This window comes from Triturus cristatus, chromosome 8, assembly GCF_964204655.1.
Source record: "Triturus cristatus chromosome 8, aTriCri1.1, whole genome shotgun sequence".
In the NCBI taxonomy this organism is placed as follows: Eukaryota; Metazoa; Chordata; class Amphibia; order Caudata; family Salamandridae; genus Triturus; species Triturus cristatus.
The window spans coordinates 1619345482-1619371635 of NC_140591.1; the positions used below are offsets into that span (position 1 = coordinate 1619345482).

Sequence of the window (26154 nt, forward strand, 5' to 3'; positions counted from 1 at the left end):
ATTGATATATTGCTTATCCTGTTCATAAATGTTTTAATCATGCCTTCTTTAAGAATGCATTACTTGAATTCAACTCTAGAATGATTTTTTATCTCTATTTTGCTCTTTGTCACTCTTTTTTCCCTTTTTCATTCAAAGCATTACTTTGAAAATCTTCACAATACCACGTTTTTTTATTTTTTCAATTTAAGATGACCCATTCTAATGTTCACAGAACAACACTTTTCTTTTTAAAATGTATTAAACATTTGCGTGATGAAAATTATTTTTACATGTAAGGACCAATAATAAAGTGCTGCTGAGATTTGAACTCAGGATTTCCTGTTTACGAGAGAGGCGCTTTAACCACTTAGCCACAGCACCTACTTTAGTGATACAGAAGGGATCATTAATTTAGTATTGGTGATCAACTTCTGTGCCTGCGTTAAAGTGTCTTAATATGTATTCTAATGTTAAACAAGCAAGGATTCCTAATCTGTAAACAAGAATAGCTATGTTGTATTAAAAAAGAACACATTTTAAACTCAATCCCATATTTTGAATAGTTTATAAATAAGTGTTTTACATATATTCATCAATATTGCTCAAATCTAGGGTCATATTTCATCTGCCTCTTGCTCATTGAAATACCTTTTTGATTTTGCAATCACAGTATCGTTACTATAATATTGAAAACACTTTCAGTTTTTATTAGGTTTAAGATGATCCGTTCAACCGAAAGATAAATCAGACTTTTCTAATTTAATTGAATCGCAGAACGACTTAATGAAAATTTTTTTTTATTTAAGAATGAGGAAAGCAAGGCACTGCAGAGATTTGAGCTCAGGATCTCCTGTTTACTAGACAGGCGCTTTAAACAGCTAAGCCACAGCACCCTCTTGAAAATGCTTTAAGGAACAGTTTGCCGTATGGTGTTCAAGAGAATCCTGAGTTTTTCACTTTCATAATCATTTCTAAGTTCAGAAAACGCTCTACTCAACTACTTTAGACGAGGATACTGATCCTATTCATAAACACCTCATTGATATATTGCTTATCCTGTTCATAAATGTTTTAATCATGCTTTCTTTAAGAATGCATTACTTGAATTCAACTCTAGAATGATTTTTTATCTCTATTTTGCTCTTTGTCACTCTTTTTTCCCTTTTTCATTCAAAGCATTGCTTTGAAAATCTTCACAATACCACGTTTTTTTGTTTTTCAATTTAAGATGACCCATTCTAATGTTCACAGAACAACACTTTTCTTTTTAAAATGTATTAAACATTTGCGTGATGAAAATTATTTTTACATGTAAGGACCAATAATAAGGTGCTGCTGAGATTTGAACTCAGGATTTCCTGTTTACGAGACAGGCGCTTTAACCACTTAGCCACAGCACCTACTTTAGTGATACCGAAGGGATCATTAATTTAGTATTGGTGATCAAATTCTGTGCCTGTGTTAACGTGTCTCAATATGTATTCTAATGTTAAACACGCAAGGATTCCTAATATGTAAACAAGAATAGCTATGTTGTATTAAAAAAGAACACATTTTAAACTCAATCCCATATTTTGAATAGTTTATAAATAAGTGTTTTACATATATTCATCAATATTGCTCAAATCTAGGGTTATATTTAATCTGCCTCTTGCTCATTGAAATCCCTTTTTGATTTTGCAATCACAGTATTGTTAATATAATATTGAAAACACTTTCAGTTTTTATTAGGTTTAAGATGATCTGTTCAACCGAAAGATAAATCAGACTTTTCTAATTTAATTGAATCGCAGGACGACTTAATGAAAATATTTTTTTATTTAAGAATGAGGAAAGCAAGGCACTGCTGAGATTTGAAGTCAGGATCTCCTGTTTACTAGACAGGCGCTTTAACCAGCTAAGCCACAGCACCCTCTTGAACATGCTTTAACGAACAGTTTGCCATATGGTGTTCAAGAGAAACCTGAGTTTTTCACTTTCATAATCATTTCTCAGTTCCGAAAACGCACTACTCAAATAGTTTAGACGAGGATACTGATCCTATTGATAAACACCTCATTGATATATTGCTTATCCTGTTCATAAATGTTTTAATTATGCCTTCTTTAAGAATGCATTACTTGAATTCAACTCTAGAAGGATTTTTTATCTCTATTTTGCTCTTTGTCAGTCTTTTTTCCCTTTTTCATTCAAAGCATTACTTTGAAAATCTTCACAATACCACGTTTTTTAGTTTTTCAATTTAAGATGACCCATTCTAATGTTCACAGAACAACACTTTTCTTTTTAAAATGTATTAAACATTTGCGTGATGAAAATTATTTTTACATGTAAGGACCAATAATAAGGTGCTGCTGAGATTTGAACTCAGGATTTCCTGTTTACGAGAGAGGCGCTTTAACCACTTAGCCACAGCACCTACTTTAGTAATACAGAAGGGATCATTAATTTAGTATTGGTGATCAACTTCTGTGCCTGTGTTAAAGTGTCGTAATATGTATTCTAATGTTAAACAAGCAAGGATTCCTAATCTGTAAACAAGAATAGCTATGTTGTATTAAAAAAGAACACATTTTAAACTCAATCCCATATTTTGAATAGTTTATAAATAAGTGTTTTACATATATTCATCAATATTGCTCAAATCTAGGGTCATATTTCATCTGCCTCTTGCTCATTGAAATACCTTTTTGATTTTGCAATCACAGTATCCTTACTATAATATTGAAAACACTTTCAGTTTTTATTAGGTTTAAGATGATCCGTTCAACCGAAAGATAAATCAGACTTTTCTAATTTAATTGAATCGCTGTACGACTTAATGAAAATAATTTTTTATTTAAGAATGAGGAAAGCAAGGCACTGCAGAGATTTGAGCTCAGGATCTCCTGTTTACTAGACAGGCGCTTTAAACAGCTAAGCCACAGCACCCTCTTGAAAATGCTATAAGGAACAGTTTGCCGTATGGTGTTCAAGAGAATCCTGAGTTTTTCACTTTCATAATCATTTCTAAGTTCAGAAAACGCTCTACTCAACTACTTTAGACGAGGATACTGATCCTATTCATAAACACCTCATTGATATATTGCTTATCCTGTTCATAAATGTTTTAATCATGCTTTCTTTAAGAATGCATTACTTGAATTCAACTCTAGAATGATTTTTTATCTCTATTTTGCTCTTTGTCACTCTTTTTTCCCTTTTTCATTCAAAGCATTGCTTTAAAAATCTTCACAATACCACGTTTTTTTGTTTTTCAATTTAAGATGACCCATTCTAATGTTCACAGAACAACACTTTTCTTTTTAAAATGTATTAAACATTTGCGTGATGAAAATTATTTTTACATGTAAGGACCAATAATAAGGTGCTGCTGAGATTTGAACTCAGGATTTCCTGTTTACGGGACAGGCGCTTTAACCACTTAGCCACAGCACCTACTTTAGTGATACAGAAGGGATCATTAATTTAGTATTGGTGATCAAATTCTGTGCCTATGTTAAAGTGTCTTAATATGTATTCTAATGTTAAACAAGCAAGGATTCCTAATCTGTAAACAAGAATAGCTATGTTGTATTAAAAAAGAACACATTTTAAACTCAATCCCATATTTTGAATAGTTTACAAATAAGTGTTTTACATATATTCATCAATATTGCTGAAATCTAGGGTCATATTTCATCTGCCTCTGGCTCATTGAAATACCTTTTTGATTTTGCAATCACAGTATCGTTACTATAATATTGAAAACACTTTCATTTTTTATTAGGTTTAAGATGATCTGTTCATCCGAAAGATAAATCAGACTTTTCTAATTTAATTGAATCGCAGGACGACTTAATGAAAATAATTTTTTATTTAAGAATGAGGAAAGCAAGGCACTGCTGAGATTTGAACTCAGGATCTCCTGTTTACTAGACAGGCGCTTTAACCAGCTAAGCCACAGCACCCTCTTGAAGATGCTTTAAGGAACAGTTTGCCATATGGTGTTCAAGAGAATCCTGAGTTTTTCACTTTCATAATCATTTCTCAGTTCAGAAAACGCTCTACTCAACTACTTTAGACGAGGATACTGATCCTATTCATAAACAACTCATTGATATATTGCTTATCCTGTTCATAAATGTTTTAATCATGCCTTCTTTAAGAATGCATTACTTGAATTCAACTCTAGAATGATTTTTTATCTCTATTTTGCTCTTTGTCACTCTTTTTTCCCTTTTTCATTCAAAGCATTGCTTTGAAAATCTCCACAATACCACGTTTTTTTGTTTTTCAATTTAAGATGACCCATTCTAATGTTCACAGAACAACACTTTTCTTTTTAAAATGTATTAAACATTTGCGTGATGAAAAATATTTTTACATGTAAGGACCAATAATAAGGTGCTGCTGAGATTTGAACTCAGGATTTCCTGTTTACGAGACAGGCGCTTTAACCACTTAGCCACAGCACCTACTTTAGTGTTACCGAAGGGATCATTAATTTAGTATTGGTGATCAAATTCTGTGCCTGTGTTAACGTGTCTTAACATGTATTCTAATGTTAAACACGCAAGGATTCCTAATATGTAAACAAGAATAGCTATGTTGTATTAAAAAAGAACACATTTTAAACTCAATCCCATATTTTGAATAGTTTATAAATAAGGGTTTTACATATATTCATCAATATTGCTCAAATCTAGGGTTATATTTCATCTGCCTCTTGCTCATTTAAATACCTTTTTGATTTTGCAATCACAGTATTGTTAATATAATATTGACAACACTTTCAGTTTTTATTAGGTTTAAGATGATCTGTTCAATCGAAAGATAAATCAGACTTTTCTAATTTAATTAAATCGCAGGACGACTTAATGAAAATAATTTTTTATTTAAGAATGAGGAAAGCAAGGCACTGCTGAGATTTGAACTCAGGATCTCCTGTTTACTGGACAGGCGCTTTAACCAGCTAAGCCACAGCACCCTCTTGAACATGCTTTAACGAACAGTTTGCCATATGGTGTTCAAGAGAATCCTGAGTTTTTCACTTTTATAATCATTTCTCAGTTCAGAAAACGCTCTACTCAACTACTTTAGACGAGGATACTGATCCTATTCATAAACAACTCATTGATATATTGCTTATCCTGTTCATAAATGTTTTAATCATGCCTTCTTTAAGAATGCATTACTTGAATTCAACTCTAGAATGATTTTTTATCTCTATTTTGCTCTTTGTCACTCTTTTTTCCCTTTTTCATTCAAAGCATTACTTTGAAAATCTTCACAATACCACGTTTTTTTATTTTTTCAATTTAAGATGACCCATTCTAATGTTCACAGAACAACACTTTTCTTTTTAAAATGTATTAAACATTTGCGTGATGAAAATTATTTTTACATGTAAGGACCAATAATAATGTGCTGCTGAGATTTGAACTCAGGATTTCCTGTTTACGAGAGAGGCGCTTTAACCACTTAGCCACAGCACCTACTTTAGTGATACAGAAGGGATCATTAATTTAGTATTGGTGATCAACTTCTGTGCCTGCGTTAAAGTGTCTTAATATGTATTCTAATGTTAAACAAGCAAGGATTCCTAATCTGTAAACAAGAATAGCTATGTTGTATTAAAAAAGAACACATTTTAAACTCAATCCCATATTTTGAATAGTTTATAAATAAGTGTTTTACATATATTCATCAATATTGCTCAAATCTAGGGTCATATTTCATCTGCCTCTTGCTCATTGAAATACCTTTTTGATTTTGCAATCACAGTATCGTTACTATAATATTGAAAACACTTTCAGTTTTTATTAGGTTTAAGATGATCCGTTCAACCGAAAGATAAATCAGACTTTTCTAATTTAATTGAATCGCAGAACGACTTAATGAAATTTTTTTTTTATTTAAGAATGAGGAAAGCAAGGCACTGCAGAGATTTGAGCTCAGGATCTCCTGTTTACTAGACAGGCGCTTTAAACAGCTAAGCCACAGCACCCTCTTGAAAATGCTTTAAGGAACAGTTTGCCGTATGGTGTTCAAGAGAATCCTGAGTTTTTCACTTTCATAATCATTTCTAAGTTCAGAAAACGCTCTACTCAACTACTTTAGACGAGGATACTGATCCTATTCATAAACACCTCATTGATATATTGCTTATCCTGTTCATAAATGTTTTAATCATGCTTTCTTTAAGAATGCATTACTTGAATTCAACTCTAGAATGATTTTTTATCTCTATTTTGCTCTTTGTCACTCTTTTTTCCCTTTTTCATTCAAAGCATTGCTTTGAAAATCTTCACAATACCACGTTTTTTTGTTTTTCAATTTAAGATGACCCATTCTAATGTTCACAGAACAACACTTTTCTTTTTAAAATGTATTAAACATTTGCGTGATGAAAATTATTTTTACATGTAAGGACCAATAATAAGGTGCTGCTGAGTTTTGAACTCAGGATTTCCTGTTTACGAGACAGGCGCTTTAACCACTTAGCCACAGCACCTACTTTAGTGATACCGAAGGGATCATTAATTTAGTATTGGTGATCAAATTCTGTGCCTGTGTTAACGTGTCTCAATATGTATTCTAATGTTAAACACGCAAGGATTCCTAATATGTAAACAAGAATAGCTATGTTGTATTAAAAAAGAACACATTTTAAACTCAATCCCATATTTTGAATAGTTTATAAATAAGTGTTTTACATATATTCATCAATATTGCTCAAATCTAGGGTTATATTTAATCTGCCTCTTGCTCATTGAAATCCCTTTTTGATTTTGCAATCACAGTATTGTTAATATAATATTGAAAACACTTTCAGTTTTTATTAGGTTTAAGATGATCTGTTCAACCGAAAGATAAATCAGACTTTTCTAATTTAATTGAATCGCAGGACAACTTAATGAAAATATTTTTTTATTTAAGAATGAGGAAAGCAAGGCACTGCTGAGATTTGAACTCAGGATCTCCTGTTTACTAGACAGGCGCTTTAACCAGCTAAGCCACAGCACCCTCTTGAACATGCTTTAACGAACAGTTTGCCATATGGTGTTCAAGAGAAACCTGAGTTTTTCACTTTCATAATCATTTCTCAGTTCCGAAAACGCACTACTCAAATAGTTTAGACGAGGATACTGATCCTATTGATAAACACCTCATTGATATATTGCTTATCCTGTTCATAAATGTTTTAATTATGCCTTCTTTAAGAATGCATTACTTGAATTCAACTCTAGAAGGATTTTTTATCTCTATTTTGCTCTTTGTCAGTCTTTTTTCCCTTTTTCATTCAAAGCATTACTTTGAAAATCTTCACAATACCACGTTTTTTAGTTTTTCAATTTAAGATGACCCATTCTAATGTTCACAGAACAACACTTTTCTTTTTAAAATGTATTAAACATTTGCGTGATGAAAATTATTTTTACATGTAAGGACCAATAATAAGGTGCTGCTGAGATTTGAACTCAGGATTTCCTGTTTACGAGAGAGGCGCTTTAACCACTTAGCCACAGCACCTACTTTAGTAATACAGAAGGGATCATTAATTTAGTATTGGTGATCAACTTCTGTGCCTGTGTTAAAGTGTCTTAATATGTATTCTAATGTTAAACAAGCAAGGATTCCTAATCTGTAAACAAGAATAGCTATGTTGTATTAAAAAAGAACACATTTTAAACTCAATCCCATATTTTGAATAGTTTATAAATAAGTGTTTTACATATATTCATCAATATTGCTCAAATCTAGGGTCATATTTCATCAGCCTCTTGCTCATTGAAATAACTTTTTGATTTTGCAATCACAGTATTGTTACTATAATATTGAAAACACTTTCAGTTTTTATTAGGTTTAAGATGATCTGTTCAACCGAAAGATAAATCAGACTTTTCTAATTGAATTGAATCGCAGGACGACTTAATGAAAATAATTTTTTATTTAGGAATGAGGAAAGCAAGGCACTGCAGAGATTTGAGCTCAGGATCTCCTGTTTACTAGACAGGCGCTTTAAACAGTTAAGCCACAGCACCCTCTTGAAAATGCTTTAAGGAACAGTTTGCCATATGGTGTTCAAGAGAATCCTGAGTTCTTCACTTTCATAATCATTTCTAAGTTCAGAAAACGCTCTACTCAACTACTTTAGACGAGGATACTGATCCTGTTCATAAACACCTCATTGATATATTGCTTATCCTGTTCATAAATGTTTTAATTATGCCTTCTTTAAGAATGCATTACTTAAATTCAACTCTAGAATGATTTTTTATCTCTATTTTGCTCTTTGTCATTTTTTTTCCCTTTTTCATTCAAAGCATTACTTTGAAAATCTTCACAATACCACGTTTTTTTGTTTTTCAATTTAAGATGACCCATTCTAATGTTCACAGAACAACACTTTTCTTTTTAAAATGTATTAAACATTTGCGTGATGAAAATTATTTTTACATGTAAGGACCAATATTAAAGTGCTGTTGAGATTTGAACTCAGGATTTCCTGTTCACGAGACAGGCGCTTTAACCACTTAGCCACAGCACCTACTTTAGTGATACAGAAGGGATCATTAATTTAGTATTGGTGATCAAATTCTGTGCCTGTGTTAAAGTGTCTTAATATGTATTCTAATGTTAAACAAGCAAGGATTCCTAATCTGTAAACAAGAATAGCTATGTTGTATTAAAAAAGAACACATTTTAAACTCAATCCCATATTTTGAATAGTTTACAAATAAGTGTTTTACATATATTCATCAATATTGCTGAAATCTAGGGTCATATTTCATCTGCCTCTTGCTCATTGAAATACCTTTTTGATTTTGTAATCACAGTATCGTTACTATAATATTGAAAACACTTTCAGTTTTTATTAGGTTTAAGATGATCTGTTCAACCGAAAGATAAATCAGACTTTTCTAATTTAATTGAATCGCAGGACAACTTAATGAAAATAATTTTTTATTTAAGAATGAGGAAAGCAAGGCACTGCTGAGATTTGAACTCAGGATCTCCTGTTTACTAGACAGGCGCTTTAACCAGCTAAGCCACAGCACCCTCTTGAAAATGCTTTAAGGAACAGTTTGCCATATGGTGTTCAAGAGAATCCTGAGTTTTTCACTTTCATAATCATTTCTCAGTTCAGAAAACGCTCTACTCAACTACTTTAGACGAGGATACTGATCCTATTCATAAACACCTCATTGCTATATTGCTTATCCTGTTCATAAATGTTTTAATCATGCCTTCTTTAAGAATGCATTACTTGAATTCAACTCTAGAATGATTTTTTATCTCTATTTTGCTCTTTGTCACTCTTTTTTCCCTTTTTCATTCAAAGCATTGCTTTGAAAATCTTCACAATACCACGTTTTTTTGTTTTTCAATTTAAGATGACCCATTCTAATGTTCACAGAACAACACTTTTCTTTTTAAAATGTATTAAACATTTGCGTGATGAAAAATATTTTTACATGTAAGGACCAATAATAAGGTGCTGCTGAGATTTGAACTCAGGATTTCCTGTTTACGAGACAGGCGCTTTAACCACTTAGCCACAGCACCTACTTTAGTGTTACCGAAGGGATCATTAATTTAGTATTGGTGATCAAATTCTGTGCCTGTGTTAACGTGTCTTAATATGTATTCTAATGTTAAACACGCAAGGATTCCTAATATGTAAACAAGAATAGCTATGTTGTATTAAAAAAGAACACATTTTAAACTCAATCCCATATTTTGAATAGTTTATAAATAAGGGTTTTACATATATTCATCAATATTGCTCAAATCTAGGGTTATATTTCATCTGCCTCTTGCTCATTGAAATACCTTTTTGATTTTGCAATCACAGTATTGTTAATATAATATTGAAAACACTTTCAGTTTTTATTAGCTTTAAGATGACCTGTTCAATCGAAAGATAAATCAGACTTTTCTAATTTAATTAAATCGCAGGACGACTTAATGAAAATAATTTTTTATTTAAGAATGAGGAAAGCAAGGCACTGCTGAGATTTGAACTCAGGATCTCCTGTTTACTGGACAGGCGCTTTAACCAGCTAAGCCACAGCACCCTCTTGAACATGCTTTAACGAACAGTTTGCCATATGGTGTTCAAGAGAAACCTGAGTTTTTCACTTTCATAATCATTTCTCAGTTCAGAAAACGCACTACTCAAATAGTTTAGACGAGGATACTGATCCTATTGATAAACACCTCATTGATATATTGCTTATCCTGTTCATAAATGTTTTAATTATGCCTTCTTTAAGAATGCATTACTTGAATTCAACTCTAGAATGATTTTTTATCTCTATTTTGCTCTTTGTCACTCTTTTTTCCCTTTTTCATTCAAAGCATTACTTTGAAAATCTTCACAATACCACGTTTTTTTGTTTTTCAATTTAAGATGACCCATTCTAATGTTCACAGAACAACACTTTTCTTTTTAAAATGTATTAAACATTTGCGTGATGAAAATTATTTTTACATGTAAGGACCAATAATAAGGTGCTGCTGAGATTTGAACTCAGGATTTTCTGTTTACGAGAGAGGCGCTTTAACCACTTAGCCACAGCACCTACTTTAGTGATACAGAAGGGATCATTAATTTAGTATTGGTGATCAACTTCTGTGCCTGTGTTAAAGTGTCTTAATATGTATTCTAATGTTAAACAAGCAAGGATTCCTAATCTGTAAACAAGAATAGCTATGTTGTATTAAAAAAGAACACATTTTAAACTCAATCCCATATTTTGAATAGTTTATAAATAAGTGTTTTACATATATTCATCAATATTGCTCAAATCTAGGGTCATATTTCATCTGCCTCTTGCTCATTGAAATACCTTTTTGATTTTGCAATCACAGTATCGTTACTATAATAATGAAAACACTTTCAGTTTTTATTAGGTTTAAGATGATCCGTTCAATCGAAAGATAAATCAGACTTTTCTAATTTAATTGAATCGCAGAACGACTTAATGAAATTTTTTTTTTATTTAAGAATGAGAAAAGCAAGGCACTGCAGAGATTTGAGCTCAGGATCTCCTGTTTACTAGACAGGCGCTTTAAACAGCTAAGCCACAGCACCCTCTTGAAAATGCTTTAAGGAACAGTTTGCCGTATGGTGTTCAAGAGAATCCTGAGTTTTTCACTTTCATAATCATTTCTAAGTTCAGAAAACGCTCTACTCAACTACTTTAGACGAGGATACTGATCCTATTCATAAACACCTCATTGATATATTGCTTATCCTGTTCATAAATGTTTTAATCATGCTTTCTTTAAGAATGCATTACTTGAATTCAACTCTAGAATGATTTTTTATCTCTATTTTGCTCTTTGTCACTCTTTTTTCCCTTTTTCATTCAAAGCATTGCTTTGAAAATCTTCACAATACCACGTTTTTTTGTTTTTCAATTTAAGATGACCCATTCTAATGTTCACAGAACAACACTTTTCTTTTTAAAATGTATTAAACATTTGCGTGATGAAAATTATTTTTACATGTAAGGACCAATAATAAGGTGCTGCTGAGATTTGAACTCAGGATTTCCTGTTTACGAGACAGGCGCTTTAACCACTTAGCCACAGCACCTACTTTAGTGATACCGAAGGGATCATTAATTTAGTATTGGTGATCAAATTCTGTGCCTGTGTTAACTTGTCTTAATATGTATTCTAATGTTAAACACGCAAGGATTCCTAATATGTAAACAAGAATAGCTATGTTTTATTAAAAAAGAACACATTTTAAACTCAATCCCATATTTTGAATAGTTTATAAATAAGTGTTTTACATATATTCATCAATATTGCTCAAATCTAGGGTTATATTTAATCTGCCTCTTGCTCATTGAAATACCTTTTTGATTTTGCAATCACAGTATTGTTAATATAATATTGAAAACACTTTCAGTTTTTATTAGGTTTAAGATGATCTGTTCAACCGAAAGATAAATCAGACTTTTCTAATTTAATTGAATCGCAGGACGACTTAATGAAAATAATTTTTTATTTAAGAATGAGGAAAGTAAGGCACTGCTGAGATTTGAACTCAGGATCTCCTGTTTACTAGACAGGCGCTTTAACCAGCTAAGCCACAGCAGCCTCTTGAACATGCTTTAACGAACAGTTTGCCATATGGTGTTCAAGAGAAACCTGAGTTTTTCACTTTCATAATCATTTCTCAGTTCCGAAAACGCACTACTCAAATAGTTTAGACGAGGATACTGATCCTATTGATAAACACCTCATTGATATATTGCTTATCCTGTTCATAAATGTTTTAATTATGCCTTCTTTAAGAATGCATTACTTGAATTCAACTCTAGAAGGATTTTTTATCTCTATTTTGCTCTTTGTCAGTCTTTTTTCCCTTTTTCATTCAAAGCATTACTTTGAAAATCTTCACAATACCACGTTTTTTAGTTTTTCAATTTAAGATGACCCATTCTAATGTTCACAGAACAACACTTTTCTTTTTAAAATGTATTAAACATTTGCGTGATGAAAATTATTTTTACATGTAAGGACCAATAATAAGGTGCTACTGAGATTTGAACTCAGGATTTCCTGTTTACGAGAGAGGCGCTTTAACCACTTAGCCACAGCACCTACTTTAGTAATACAGAAGGGATCATTAATTTAGTATTGGTGATCAACTTCTGTGCCTGTGTTAAAGTGTCTTAATATGTATTCTAATGTTAAACAAGCAAGGATTCCTAATCTGTAAACAAGAATAGCTATGTTGTATTAAAAAAGAACACATTTTAAAGTCAATCCCATATTTTGAATAGTTTATAAATAAGTGTTTTACATATATTCATCAATATTGCTCAAATCTAGGGTCATATTTCATCAGCCTCTTGCTCATTGAAATAACTTTTTGATTTTGCAATCACAGTATTGTTAATATAATATTGAAAACACTTTCAGTTTTTATTAGGTTTAAGATGATCTGTTCAACCGAAAGATAAATCAGACTTTTCTAATTTAATTGAATCGCAGGACGACTTAATGAAAATAATTTTTTATTTAGGAATGAGGAAAGCAAGGCACTGCTGAGATTTGAACACAGGATCTCTTGTTTACTGGACAGGTGCTTTAACCAGCTAAGCCACAACACCCTCTTGAACGTGCTTTAACGAACAGTTTGCCATATGGTGTTCGAGAGAAACCTGAGTTTTTCACTTTCATAATCATTTCTCAGTTCCGAAAACGCACTACTCAAATAGTTTAGACGAGGATACTGATCCTATTGATAAACACCTCATTGATATATTGCTTATCCTGTTCATAAATGTTTTAATTATGCCTTCTTTAAGAATGCATTACTTGAATTCAACTCAAGAATGATTTTTTATCTCTATTTTGCTCTTTGTCACTCTTTTTTCCCTTTTTCATTCAAAGCATTACTTTGAAAATCTTCACAATACCACGTTTTTTAGTTTTTCAATTTAAGATGACCCATTCTAATGTTCACAGAACAACACTTTTCTTTTTAAAATGTATTAAACATTTGCGTGATGAAAATTATTTTTACATGTAAGGACCAATAATAAGGTGCTGCTGAGATTTGAACTCAGGATTTCCTGTTTACGAGACAGGCGCTTTAACGACTTAGCCACAGCACCTACTTTAGTGATACAGAAGGGATCATTAATTTAGTATTGGTGATCAAATTCTGTGCCTGTGTTAAAGTGTCTTAATATGTATTCTAATGTTAAACAAGCAAGGATTCCTAATCTGTAAACAAGAATAGCTATGTTGTTTTAAAAAAGAACACATTTTAAACTCAATCCCATATTTTGAATAGTTTACAAATAAGTGTTTTACATATATTCATCAATATTGCTGAAATCTAGGGTCATATTTCATCTGCCTCTTGCTCATTGAAATACCTTTTTGATTTTGCAATCACAGTATCGTTACCATAATATTGAAAACACTTTCAGTTTTTATTAGGTTTAAGATGATCTGTTCAACCGAAAGATAAATCAGACTTTTCTAATTGAATTGAATCGCAGGACAACTTAATGAAAATAGTTTTTTATTTAAGAATAAGGAAAAGAAGGCACTGCTGAGATTTGAACTCAGGATCTCCTGTTTACTAGACAGGCGCTTTAACCAGCTAAGCCACAGCACCCTCTTGAAAATGCTGTAAGGAACAGTTTGCCATATGGTGTTCAAGAGAATCCTGAGTTTTTCACTTTCATAATCATTTCTCAGTTCAGAAAATGCACTACTCAAATAGTTTAGACGAGGATACTGATCCTATTCATAAACACCTCATTGATATATTGCTTATCCTGTTCATAAATGTTTTAATTATGCCTTCTTTAAGAATGCATTACTTGAGTTCAACTCTAGAATGATTTTTCATCTCTATTTTGCTCTTTGTCACTCTTTTTTCCCTTTTTCATTCAAAGCATTACTTTGAAAATCTTCACAATACCACGTTTGTTAGTTTTTCAATTTAAGATGACCCATTCTAATGTTCACAGAACAACACTTTTCTTTTTAAAATGTATTAAACATTTGCGTGATGAAAATTATTTTTACATGTAAGGACCAATAATAAAGTGCTGCTGAGATTTGAACTCAGGATTTCCTGTTTACGAGACAGGCGCTTTAACCACTTAGCCACAGCACCTACTTTAGTGATACAGAAGGGATCATTAATTTAGTATTGGTGATCAACTTCTGTGCCTGTGTTAAAGTGTCTTAATATGTATTCTAATGTTAAACAAGCAAGGATTCCTAATCTGTAAACAAGAATAGCTATGTTGTATTAAAAAAGAACACATTTTAAACTCAATACCATATTTTGAATAGTTTATAAATAAGTTTTTTACATATATTCATCAATATTGCTCAAATCTAGGGTCATATTTCATCTGCCTCTTGCTCATTGAAATACCTTTTTGATTTTTGCAATCACAGTATTGTTACTATAATATTGAAAACACTTTCAGTTTGTATTAGGTTTAAGATGATCTGTTCAACCGAAAGATAAATCAGACTTTTCTAATTGAATTGAATCGCAGGACAACTTAATGAATATAGTTTTTTATTTAAGAATGAGGAAAGCAAGGCACTGCTGAGATTTAAACTCAGGATCTCCTGTTTACTAGACAGGCGCTTTAACCAGCTAAGCCACAGCACCCTCTTGAAAATGCTTTAAGGAACAGTTTGCCATATGGTGTTCAAGAGAATCCTGAGTTTTTCACTTTCATAATCATTTCTCAGTTCAGATAACGCTCTACTCAACTACTTTAGATGAGGATACTGATCCTATTCATAAACACCTCATTGATATATTGCTTATCTTGTTCATAAATGTTTTAATCATGCCTTCTTTAAGAATGAATTACTTGAATTCAACTCTAGAATGATTTTTTATCTCTATTTTGCTCGTTGTCACTCTTTTTTCCCTTTTTCATTCAAAGCATTGCTTTGAAAATCTTCACAATACCACGTTTTTTTGTTTTTCAATTTACGATGACCCATTCTAATGTTCACAGAACAACACTTTTCTTTTTAAAATGTATTAAACATTTGCGTGATGAAAAATATTTTTACATGTAAGGACCAATAATAAGGTGCTGCTGAGATTTGAACTCAGGATTTCCTGTTTACGAGACAGGCGCTTTAACCACTTAGCCACAGCACCTACTTTAGTGTTACCGAAGGGATCATTAATTTAGTATTGGTGATCAAATTCTGTGCCTGTGTTAACGTGTCTTAATATGTATTCTAATGTTAAACACGCAAGGATTCCTAATATGTAAACAAGAATAGCTATGTTGTATTAAAAAAGAACACATTTTAAACTCAATCCCATATTTTGAATAGTTTATAAATAAGGGTTTTACATATATTCATCAATATTGCTCAAATCTAGGGTTATATTTCATCTGCCTCTTGCTCATTGAAATACCTTTTTGATTTTGCAATCACAGTATTGTTAATATAATATTGAAAACACTTTCAGTTTTTATTAGCTTTAAGATGATCTGTTCAATCGAAAGATAAATCAGACTTTTCTAATTTAATTAAATCGCAGGACGACTTAATGAAAATAATTTTTTATTTAAGAATGAGGAAAGCAAGGCACTGCTGAGATTTGAACTCAGGATCTCCTGTTTACTGGACAGGCGCTTTAACCAGCTAAGCCACAGCACCCTCTTGAACATGCTTTAACGAACAGTTTGCCATATGGTGTTCAAGAGAAACCTGAGTTTTTCACTTTCATAATCATTTCTCAGTTCAGAAAACGCACTACTCAAATAGTTTAGACGAGGATACTGATCCTATTGATAAACACCTCATTGATATATTGCTTATCCTGTTCATAAATGTTTTAATTATGCCTTCTTTAAGAATGCATTACTTGAATTCAACTCTAGAATGATTTTTTATCTCTATTTTGCTCTTTGTCACTCTTTTTTCCCTTTTTCATTCAAAGCATTACTTTGAAAATCTTCACAATACCACGTTTTTTAGTTTTTCAATTTAAGATGACCCATTCTAATGTTCACAGAACAACACTTTTCTTTTTAAAATGTATTAAACATTTGCGTGATGAAAATTATTTTTACATGTAAGGACCAATAATAAGGTGCTGCTGAGATTTGAACTCAGGATTTTCTGTTTACGAGAGAGGCGCTTTAACCACTTAGCCACAGCACCTACTTTAGTGATACAGAAGGGATCATTAATTTAGTATTGGTGATCAACTTCTGTGCCTGTGTTAAAGTGTCTTAATATGTATTCTAATGTTAAACAAGCAAGGATTCCTAATCTGTAAACAAGAATAGCTATGTTGTATTAAAAAAGAACACATTTTAAACTCAATCCCATATTTTGAATAGTTTATAAATAAGTGTTTTACATATATTCATCAATATTGCTCAAATCTAGGGTTATATTTCATCTGCCTCTTGCTCATTGAAATACCTTTTTGATTTTGCAATCACAGTATTGTTACTATAATATTGAAAACACTTTGAGTTTTTATTTGGTTTAAGATGATCTGTTCAACCGAAAGATAAATCAGACTTTTCTAATTTAATTGAATCAAAGGACGACTTAATGAAAATAATTTTTTATTGAAGAATGAGGAAAGCAAGGCACTGCTGAAATTTGAACTCAGTATCTCTCGTTTACTAGACAGGTGCTTTAACCAGCTAAGCCACAGCACCCTCTTGAAAATACTTTAAGGAACAGTTTGCCATATGGTGTTCAAGAGAACCCTGAGTTTTTCACTTTCATAATCATTTCTAAGTTCAGAAAACGCTCTACTCAACTACTTTAGACGAGGATACTGATCCTATTCATAAACACCTCTTTGATATATTGCTTATCCTGTTCATAAATGTTTTAATTATGCCTTCTTTAAGAATGCATTCCTTGAATTCAACTCTAGAATGATTTTTTATCTCTATTTTGCTCTTTGTCACTCTTTTTTCCCTTTTTCATTCAAAGCATTACTTTGAAAATCTTCACAATACCACGTTTTTTTGTTTTTCAATTTAAGATGACCCATTCTAATGTTCACAGAACAACACTTTTCTTTTTAAAATGTATTAAACATTTGCGTGATGAAAATTATTTTTACATGTAAGGACCAATATTAAAGTGCTGTTGAGATTTGAACTCAGGATTTCCTGTTTACGAGACAGGCGCTTTAACCACTTAGCCACAGCACCTACTTTAGTGATACAGAAGGGATCATTAATTTAGTATTGGTGATCAAATTCTGTGCCTATGTTAAAGTGTCTTAATATGTATTCTAATGTTAAACAAGCAAGGATTCCTAATCTGTAAACAAGAATAGCTATGTTGTATTAAAAAAGAACACATTTTAAACTCAATCCCATATTTTGAATAGTTTACAAATAAGTGTTTTACATATATTCATCAATATTGCTGAAATCTAGGGTCATATTTCATCTGCCTCTGGCTCATTGAAATACCTTTTTGATTTTGCAATCACAGTATCGTTACTATAATATTGAAAACACTTTCAGTTTTTATTAGGTTTAAGATGATCTGTTCATCAGAAAGATAAATCAGACTTTTCTAATTTAATTGAATCGCAGGACGACTTAATGAAAATAATTTTTTATTTAAGAATGAGGAAAGCAAGGCACTGCTGAGATTTGAACTCAGGATCTCCTGTTTACTAGACAGGCGCTTTAACCAGCTAAGCCACAGCACCCTCTTGAAGATGCTTTAAGGAACAGTTTGCCATATGGTGTTCAAGAGAATCCTGAGTTTTTCACTTTCATAATCATTTCTCAGTTCAGAAAACGCTCTACTCAACTACTTTAGACGAGGATACTGATCCTATTCATAAACAACTCATTGATATATTGCTTATCCTGTTCATAAATGTTTTAATCATGCCTTCTTTAAGAATGCATTACTTGAATTCAACTCTAGAATGATTTTTTATCTCTATTTTGCTCTTTGTCACTCTTTTTTCCCTTTTTCATTCAAAGCATTGCTTTGAAAATCTTCACAATACCACGTTTTTTTGTTTTTCAATTTAAGATGACCCATTCTAATGTTCACAGAACAACACTTTTCTTTTTAAAATGTATTAAACATTTGCGTGATGAAAAATATTTTTACATGTAAGGACCAATAATAAGGTGCTGCTGAGATTTGAACTCAGGATTTCCTGTTTACGAGACAGGCGCTTTAACCACTTAGCCACAGCACCTACTTTAGTGTTACCGAAGGGATCATTAATTTAGTATTGGTGATCAAATTCTGTGCCTGTGTTAACGTGTCTTAATATGTATTCTAATGTTAAACACGCAAGGATTCCTAATATGTAAACAAGAATAGCTATGTTGTATTAAAAAAGAACACATTTTAAACTCAATCCCATATTTTGAATAGTTTATAAATAAGGGTTTTACATATATTCATCAATATTGCTCAAATCTAGGGTTATATTTCATCTGCCTCTTGCTCATTGAAATACCTTTTTGATTTTGCAATCACAGTATTGTTAATATAATATTGAAAACACTTTCAGTTTTTATTAGGTTTAAGATGATCTGTTCAATCGAAAGATAAATCAGACTTTTCTAATTTAATTAAATCGCAGGACGACTTAATGAAAATAATTTTTTATTTAAGAATGAGGAAAGCAAGGCACTGCTGAGATTTGAACTCAGGATCTCCTGTTTACTGGACAGGCGCTTTAACCAGCTAAGCCACAGCACCCTCTTGAACATGCTTTAACGAACAGTTTGCCATATGGTGTTCAAGAGAAACCTGAGTTTTTCACTTTCATAATCATTTCTCAGTTCAGAAAACGCACTACTCAAATAGTTTAGACGAGGATACTGATCCTATTGATAAACACCTCATTGATATATTGCTTATCCTGTTCATAAATGTTTTAATTATGCCTTCTTTAAGAATGCATTACTTGAATTCAACTCTAGAATGATTTTTTATCTCTATTTTGCTCTTTGTCACTCTTTTTTCCCTTTTTCATTCAAAGCATTACTTTGAAAATCTTCACAATACCACGTTTTTTAGTTTTTCAATTTAAGATGACCCATTCTAATGTTCACAGAACAACACTTTTCTTTTTAAAATGTATTAAACATTTGCTTGATCAAAATTATTTTTACATGTAAGGACCAATAATAAGGTGCTGCTGAGATTTGAACTCAGGATTTCCTGTTTACGAGAGAGGCGCTTTAACCACTTAGCCACAGCACCTACTTTAGTGATACAGAAGGGATCATTAATTTAGTATTGGTGATCAACTTCTGTGCCTGTGTTAAAGTGTCTTAATATGTATTCTAATGTTAAACAAGCAAGGATTCCTAATCTGTAAACAAGAATAGCTATGTTGTATTAAAAAAGAACACATTTTAAACTCAATCCCATATTTTGAATAGTTTATAAATAAGTGTTTTACATATATTCATCAATATTGCTCAAATCTAGGGTCATATTTCATCTGCCTCTTGCTCATTGAAATACCTTTTTGATTTTGCAATCACAGTATCGTTACTATAATATTGAAAACACTTTCAGTTTTTATTAGGTTTAAGATGATCCGTTCAACCGAAAGATAAATCAGACTTTTCTAATTTAATTGAATCGCTGTACGACTTAATGAAAATAATTTTTTATTTAAGAATGAGGAAAGCAAGGCACTGCAGAGATTTGAGCTCAGGATCTCCTGTTTACTAGACAGGCGCTTTAAACAGCTAAGCCACAGCACCCTCTTGAAAATGCTTTAAGGAACAGTTTGCCGTATGGTGTTCAAGAGAATCCTGAGTTTTTCACTTTCATAATCATTTCTAAGTTCAGAAAACGCTCTACTCAACTACTTTAGACGAGGATACTGATCCTATTCATAAACACCTCATTGATATATTGCTTATCCTGTTCATAAATGTTTTAATCATGCTTTCTTTAAGAATGCATTACTTGAATTCAACTCTAGAATGATTTTTTATCTCTATTTTGCTCTTTGTCACTCTTTTTTCCCTTTTTCATTCAAAGCATTGCTTTAAAAATCTTCACAATACCACGTTTTTTTGTTTTTCAATTTAAGATGACCCATTCTAATGTTCACAGAACAACACTTTTCTTTTTAAAATGTATTAAACATTTGCGTGATGAAAATTATTTTTACATGTAAGGACCAATAATAAGGTGCTGCTGAGATTTGAACTCAGGATTTCCTGTTTACGGGACAGGCGCTTTAACCACTTAGCCACAGCACCTACTTTAGTGATACAGAAGGGATCATTAATTTAGTATTGGTGATCAAATTCTGTGCCTATGTTAAAGTGTCTTAATATGTATTCTAATGTTAAACACGCAAGGATTCCTAATCTGTAAACAAGAATAGCTATGTTGTATTAAAAAAGAACACATTTTAAACTCAATCCCATATTTTGAATAGTTTATAAATAAGGGTTTTACATATATTCATCAATATTGCTCAAATCTAGGGTTATATTTCATCTGCCTCTTGCTCATTTAAATACCTTTTTGATTTTGCAATCAAAGTATTGTTAATATAATATTGACAACACTTTCAGTTTTTATTAGGTTTAAGATGATCTGTTCAATCGAAAGATAAATCAGACTTTTCTAATTTAATTAAATCGCAGGACGACTTAATGAAAATAATTTTTTATTTAAGAATGAGGAAAGCAAGGCACTGCTGAGATTTGAACTCAGGATCTCCTGTTTACTGGACAGGCGCTTTAACCAGCTAAGCCACAGCACCCTCTTGAACATGCTTTAACGAACAGTTTGCCATATGGTGTTCAAGAGAATCCTGAGTTTTTCACTTTCATAATCATTTCTCAGTTCAGAAAACGCTCTACTCAACTACTTTAGACGAGGATACTGATCCTATTCATAAACAACTCATTGATATATTGCTTATCCTGTTCATAAATGTTTTAATCATGCCTTCTTTAAGAATGCATTACTTGAATTCAACTCTAGAATGATTTTTTATCTCTATTTTGCTCTTTGTCACTCTTTTTTCCCTTTTTCATTCAAAGCATTACTTTGAAAATCTTCACAATACCACGTTTTTTTATTTTTTCAATTTAAGATGACCCATTCTAATGTTCACAGAACAACACTTTTCTTTTTAAAATGTATTAAACATTTGCGTGATGAAAATTATTTTTACATGTAAGGACCAATAATAATGTGCTGCTGAGATTTGAACTCAGGATTTCCTGTTTACGAGAGAGGCGCTTTAACCACTTAGCCACAGCACCTACTTTAGTGATACAGAAGGGATCATTAATTTAGTATTGGTGATCAACTTCTGTGCCTGCGTTAAAGTGTCTTAATATGTATTCTAATGTTAAACAAGCAAGGATTCCTAATCTGTAAACAAGAATAGCTATGTTGTATTAAAAAAGAACACATTTTAAACTCAATCCCATATTTTGAATAGTTTATAAATAAGTGTTTTACATATATTCATCAATATTGCTCAAATCTAGGGTCATATTTCATCTGCCTCTTGCTCATTGAAATACCTTTTTGATTTTGCAATCACAGTATCGTTACTATAATATTGAAAACACTTTCAGTTTTTATTAGGTTTAAGATGATCCGTTCAACCGAAAGATAAATCAGACTTTTCTAATTTAATTGAATCGCAGAACGACTTAATGAAAATTTTTTTTTATTTAAGAATGAGGAAAGCAAGGCACTGCAGAGATTTGAGCTCAGGATCTCCTGTTTACTAGACAGGCGCTTTAAACAGCTAAGCCACAGCACCCTCTTGAAAATGCTTTAAGGAACAGTTTGCCGTATGGTGTTCAAGAGAATCCTGAGTTTTTCACTTTCATAATCATTTCTAAGTTCAGAAAACGCTCTACTCAACTACTTTAGACGAGGATACTGATCCTATTCATAAACACCTCATTGATATATTGCTTATCCTGTTCATAAATGTTTTAATCATGCTTTCTTTAAGAATGCATTACTTGAATTCAACTCTAGAATGATTTTTTATCTCTATTTTGCTCTTTGTCACTCTTTTTTCCCTTTTTCATTCAAAGCATTGCTTTGAAAATCTTCACAATACCACGTTTTTTTGTTTTTCAATTTAAGATGACCCATTCTAATGTTCACAGAACAACACTTTTCTTTTTAAAATGTATTAAACATTTGCGTGATGAAAATTATTTTTACATGTAAGGACCAATAATAAGGTGCTGCTGAGATTTGAACTCAGGATTTCCTGTTTACGAGACAGGCGCTTTAACCACTTAGCCACAGCACCTACTTTAGTGATACCGAAGGGATCATTAATTTAGTATTGGTGATCAAATTCTGTGCCTGTGTTAACGTGTCTCAATATGTATTCTAATGTTAAACACGCAAGGATTCCTAATATGTAAACAAGAATAGCTATGTTGTATTAAAAAAGAACACATTTTAAACTCAATCCCATATTTTGAATAGTTTATAAATAAGTGTTTTACATATATTCATCAATATTGCTCAAATCTAGGGTTATATTTAATCTGCCTCTTGCTCATTGAAATCCCTTTTTGATTTTGCAATCACAGTATTGTTAATATAATATTGAAAACACTTTCAGTTTTTATTAGGTTTAAGATGATCTGTTCAACCGAAAGATAAATCAGACTTTTCTAATTTAATTGAATCGCAGGACGACTTAATGAAAATATTTTTTTATTTAAGAATGAGGAAAGCAAGGCACTGCTGAGATTTGAACTCAGGATCTCCTGTTTACTAGACAGGCGCTTTAACCAGCTAAGCCACAGCACCCTCTTGAACATGCTTTAACGAACAGTTTGCCATATGGTGTTCAAGAGAAACCTGAGTTTTTCACTTTCATAATCATTTCTCAGTTCCGAAAACGCACTACTCAAATAGTTTAGACGAGGATACTGATCCTATTGATAAACACCTCATTGATATATTGCTTATCCTGTTCATAAATGTTTTAATTATGCCTTCTTTAAGAATGCATTACTTGAATTCAACTCTAGAAGGATTTTTTATCTCTATTTTGCTCTTTGTCAGTCTTTTTTCCCTTTTTCATTCAAAGCATTACTTTGAAAATCTTCACAATACCACGTTTTTTAGTTTTTCAATTTAAGATGACCCATTCTAATGTTCACAGAACAACACTTTTCTTTTTAAAATGTATTAAACATTTGCGTGATGAAAATTATTTTTACATGTAAGGACCAATAATAAGGTGCTGCTGAGATTTGAACTCAGGATTTCCTGTTTACGAGAGAGGCGCTTTAACCACTTAGCCACAGCACCTACTTTAGTAATACAGAAGGGATCATTAATTTAGTATTGGTGATCAACTTCTGTGCCTGTGTTAAAGTGTCTTAATATGTATTCTAATGTTAAACAAGCAAGGATTCCTAATCTGTAAACAAGAATAGCTATGTTGTATTAAAAAAGAACACATTTTAAACTCAATCCCATATTTTGAATAGTTTATAAATAAGTGTTTTACATATATTCATCAATATTGCTCAAATCTAGGGTCATATTTCATCAGCCTCTTGCTCATTGAAATAACTTTTTGATTTTGCAATCACAGTATTGTTACTATAATATTGAAAACACTTTCAGTTTTTATTAGGTTTAAGATGATCTGTTCAACCGAAAGATAAATCAGACTTTTCTAATTGAATTGAATCGCAGGACGACTTAATGAAAATAATTTTTTATTTAGGAATGAGGAAAGCAAGGCACTGCAGAGATTTGAGCTCAGGATCTCCTGTTTACTAGACAGGCGCTTTAAACAGTTAAGCCACAGCACCCTCTTGAAAATGCTTTAAGGAACAGTTTGCCATATGGTGTTCAAGAGAATCCTGAGTTCTTCACTTTCATAATCATTTCTAAGTTCAGAAAACGCTCTACTCAACTACTTTAGACGAGGATACTGATCCTGTTCATAAACACCTCATTGATATATTGCTTATCCTGTTCATAAATGTTTTAATTATGCCTTCTTTAAGAATGCATTACTTAAATTCAACTCTAGAATGATTTTTTATCTCTATTTTGCTCTTTGTCATTTTTTTTTCCCTTTTTCATTCAAAGCATTACTTTGAAAATCTTCACAATACCACGTTTTTTTGTTTTTCAATTTAAGATGACCCATTCTAATGTTCACAGAACAACACTTTTCTTTTTAAAATGTATTAAACATTTGCGTGATGAAAATTATTTTTACATGTAAGGACCAATATTAAAGTGCTGTTGAGATTTGAACTCAGGATTTCCTGTTCACGAGACAGGCGCTTTAACCACTTAGCCACAGCACCTACTTTAGTGATACAGAAGGGATCATTAATTTAGTATTGGTGATCAAATTCTGTGCCTGTGTTAAAGTGTCTTAATATGTATTCTAATGTTAAACAAGCAAGGATTCCTAATCTGTAAACAAGAATAGCTATGTTGTATTAAAAAAGAACACATTTTAAACTCAATCCCATATTTTGAATAGTTTACAAATAAGTGTTTTACATATATTCATCAATATTGCTGAAATCTAGGGTCATATTTCATCTGCCTCTTGCTCATTGAAATACCTTTTTGATTTTGTAATCACAGTATCGTTACTATAATATTGAAAACACTTTCAGTTTTTATTAGGTTTAAGATGATCTGTTCAACCGAAAGATAAATCAGACTTTTCTAATTTAATTGAATCGCAGGACAACTTAATGAAAATAATTTTTTATTTAAGAATGAGGAAAGCAAGGCACTGCTGAGATTTGAACTCAGGATCTCCTGTTTACTAGACAGGCGCTTTAACCAGCTAAGCCACAGCACCCTCTTGAAAATGCTTTAAGGAACAGTTTGCCATATGGTGTTCAAGAGAATCCTGAGTTTTTCACTTTCATAATCATTTCTCAGTTCAGAAAACGCTCTACTCAACTACTTTAGACGAGGATACTGATCCTATTCATAAACACCTCATTGCTATATTGCTTATCCTGTTCATAAATGTTTTAATCATGCCTTCTTTAAGAATGCATTACTTGAATTCAACTCTAGAATGATTTTTTATCTCTATTTTGCTCTTTGTCACTCTTTTTTCCCTTTTTCATTCAAAGCATTGCTTTGAAAATCTTCACAATACCACGTTTTTTTGTTTTTCAATTTAAGATGACCCATTCTAATGTTCACAGAACAACACTTTTCTTTTTAAAATGTATTAAACATTTGCGTGATGAAAAATATTTTTACATGTAAGGACCAATAATAAGGTGCTGCTGAGATTTGAACTCAGGATTTCCTGTTTACGAGACAGGCGCTTTAACCACTTAGCCACAGCACCTACTTTAGTGTTACCGAAGGGATCATTAATTTAGTATTGGTGATCAAATTCTGTGCCTGTGTTAACGTGTCTTAATATGTATTCTAATGTTAAACACGCAAGGATTCCTAATATGTAAACAAGAATAGCTATGTTGTATTAAAAAAGAACACATTTTAAACTCAATCCCATATTTTGAATAGTTTATAAATAAGGGTTTTACATATATTCATCAATATTGCTCAAATCTAGGGTTATATTTCATCTGCCTCTTGCTCATTGAAATACCTTTTTGATTTTGCAATCACAGTATTGTTAATATAATATTGAAAACA

At 31.7% G+C, this 26154-nt stretch overlaps 25 non-coding genes across 25 annotated transcripts; all 25 read right to left on the reverse strand.

Moving 5' to 3' along the window:
* Nucleotides 1-1309: 1309 nt before the first annotated feature.
* TRNAT-CGU (transfer RNA threonine (anticodon CGU)) lies at nt 1310-1382 on the reverse strand. The gene has a single exon. It is a non-coding gene; the product is annotated as a tRNA-Thr (tRNA).
* Nucleotides 1383-2328: 946 nt separating this feature from the next.
* Nucleotides 2329-2401, reverse strand: TRNAT-CGU (transfer RNA threonine (anticodon CGU)). The gene has a single exon. It is a non-coding gene; the product is annotated as a tRNA-Thr (tRNA).
* Nucleotides 2402-3347: 946 nt separating this feature from the next.
* Nucleotides 3348-3420, reverse strand: TRNAT-CGU (transfer RNA threonine (anticodon CGU)). The gene has a single exon. It is a non-coding gene; the product is annotated as a tRNA-Thr (tRNA).
* Nucleotides 3421-3858: 438 nt separating this feature from the next.
* Nucleotides 3859-3932, reverse strand: TRNAT-AGU (transfer RNA threonine (anticodon AGU)). The gene has a single exon. It is a non-coding gene; the product is annotated as a tRNA-Thr (tRNA).
* Nucleotides 3933-4366: 434 nt separating this feature from the next.
* TRNAT-CGU (transfer RNA threonine (anticodon CGU)) lies at nt 4367-4439 on the reverse strand. The gene has a single exon. It is a non-coding gene; the product is annotated as a tRNA-Thr (tRNA).
* Nucleotides 4440-6405: 1966 nt separating this feature from the next.
* Nucleotides 6406-6478, reverse strand: TRNAT-CGU (transfer RNA threonine (anticodon CGU)). Its single transcript has one exon. It is a non-coding gene; the product is annotated as a tRNA-Thr (tRNA).
* A 438-nt stretch (nt 6479-6916) lies between these two features.
* TRNAT-AGU (transfer RNA threonine (anticodon AGU)) lies at nt 6917-6990 on the reverse strand. Its single transcript has one exon. It is a non-coding gene; the product is annotated as a tRNA-Thr (tRNA).
* Nucleotides 6991-7424: 434 nt separating this feature from the next.
* Nucleotides 7425-7497, reverse strand: TRNAT-CGU (transfer RNA threonine (anticodon CGU)). Its single transcript has one exon. It is a non-coding gene; the product is annotated as a tRNA-Thr (tRNA).
* Nucleotides 7498-8953: 1456 nt separating this feature from the next.
* Nucleotides 8954-9027, reverse strand: TRNAT-AGU (transfer RNA threonine (anticodon AGU)). The gene has a single exon. It is a non-coding gene; the product is annotated as a tRNA-Thr (tRNA).
* A 434-nt stretch (nt 9028-9461) lies between these two features.
* Nucleotides 9462-9534, reverse strand: TRNAT-CGU (transfer RNA threonine (anticodon CGU)). Its single transcript has one exon. It is a non-coding gene; the product is annotated as a tRNA-Thr (tRNA).
* Nucleotides 9535-11499: 1965 nt separating this feature from the next.
* On the reverse strand, nt 11500-11572 carry TRNAT-CGU (transfer RNA threonine (anticodon CGU)). Its single transcript has one exon. It is a non-coding gene; the product is annotated as a tRNA-Thr (tRNA).
* Nucleotides 11573-12010: 438 nt separating this feature from the next.
* TRNAT-AGU (transfer RNA threonine (anticodon AGU)) lies at nt 12011-12085 on the reverse strand. Its single transcript has one exon. It is a non-coding gene; the product is annotated as a tRNA-Thr (tRNA).
* Nucleotides 12086-13537: 1452 nt separating this feature from the next.
* TRNAT-CGU (transfer RNA threonine (anticodon CGU)) lies at nt 13538-13610 on the reverse strand. Its single transcript has one exon. It is a non-coding gene; the product is annotated as a tRNA-Thr (tRNA).
* A 438-nt stretch (nt 13611-14048) lies between these two features.
* TRNAT-AGU (transfer RNA threonine (anticodon AGU)) lies at nt 14049-14122 on the reverse strand. Its single transcript has one exon. It is a non-coding gene; the product is annotated as a tRNA-Thr (tRNA).
* A 434-nt stretch (nt 14123-14556) lies between these two features.
* Nucleotides 14557-14629, reverse strand: TRNAT-CGU (transfer RNA threonine (anticodon CGU)). The gene has a single exon. It is a non-coding gene; the product is annotated as a tRNA-Thr (tRNA).
* A 947-nt stretch (nt 14630-15576) lies between these two features.
* On the reverse strand, nt 15577-15649 carry TRNAT-CGU (transfer RNA threonine (anticodon CGU)). Its single transcript has one exon. It is a non-coding gene; the product is annotated as a tRNA-Thr (tRNA).
* A 2476-nt stretch (nt 15650-18125) lies between these two features.
* On the reverse strand, nt 18126-18199 carry TRNAT-AGU (transfer RNA threonine (anticodon AGU)). The gene has a single exon. It is a non-coding gene; the product is annotated as a tRNA-Thr (tRNA).
* Nucleotides 18200-18633: 434 nt separating this feature from the next.
* TRNAT-CGU (transfer RNA threonine (anticodon CGU)) lies at nt 18634-18706 on the reverse strand. Its single transcript has one exon. It is a non-coding gene; the product is annotated as a tRNA-Thr (tRNA).
* Nucleotides 18707-19652: 946 nt separating this feature from the next.
* TRNAT-CGU (transfer RNA threonine (anticodon CGU)) lies at nt 19653-19725 on the reverse strand. Its single transcript has one exon. It is a non-coding gene; the product is annotated as a tRNA-Thr (tRNA).
* Nucleotides 19726-20671: 946 nt separating this feature from the next.
* TRNAT-CGU (transfer RNA threonine (anticodon CGU)) lies at nt 20672-20744 on the reverse strand. The gene has a single exon. It is a non-coding gene; the product is annotated as a tRNA-Thr (tRNA).
* A 1966-nt stretch (nt 20745-22710) lies between these two features.
* TRNAT-CGU (transfer RNA threonine (anticodon CGU)) lies at nt 22711-22783 on the reverse strand. Its single transcript has one exon. It is a non-coding gene; the product is annotated as a tRNA-Thr (tRNA).
* Nucleotides 22784-23221: 438 nt separating this feature from the next.
* TRNAT-AGU (transfer RNA threonine (anticodon AGU)) lies at nt 23222-23295 on the reverse strand. The gene has a single exon. It is a non-coding gene; the product is annotated as a tRNA-Thr (tRNA).
* Nucleotides 23296-23729: 434 nt separating this feature from the next.
* On the reverse strand, nt 23730-23802 carry TRNAT-CGU (transfer RNA threonine (anticodon CGU)). The gene has a single exon. It is a non-coding gene; the product is annotated as a tRNA-Thr (tRNA).
* Nucleotides 23803-25259: 1457 nt separating this feature from the next.
* TRNAT-AGU (transfer RNA threonine (anticodon AGU)) lies at nt 25260-25333 on the reverse strand. Its single transcript has one exon. It is a non-coding gene; the product is annotated as a tRNA-Thr (tRNA).
* Nucleotides 25334-25767: 434 nt separating this feature from the next.
* On the reverse strand, nt 25768-25840 carry TRNAT-CGU (transfer RNA threonine (anticodon CGU)). Its single transcript has one exon. It is a non-coding gene; the product is annotated as a tRNA-Thr (tRNA).
* Nucleotides 25841-26154: the final 314 nt, after the last annotated feature.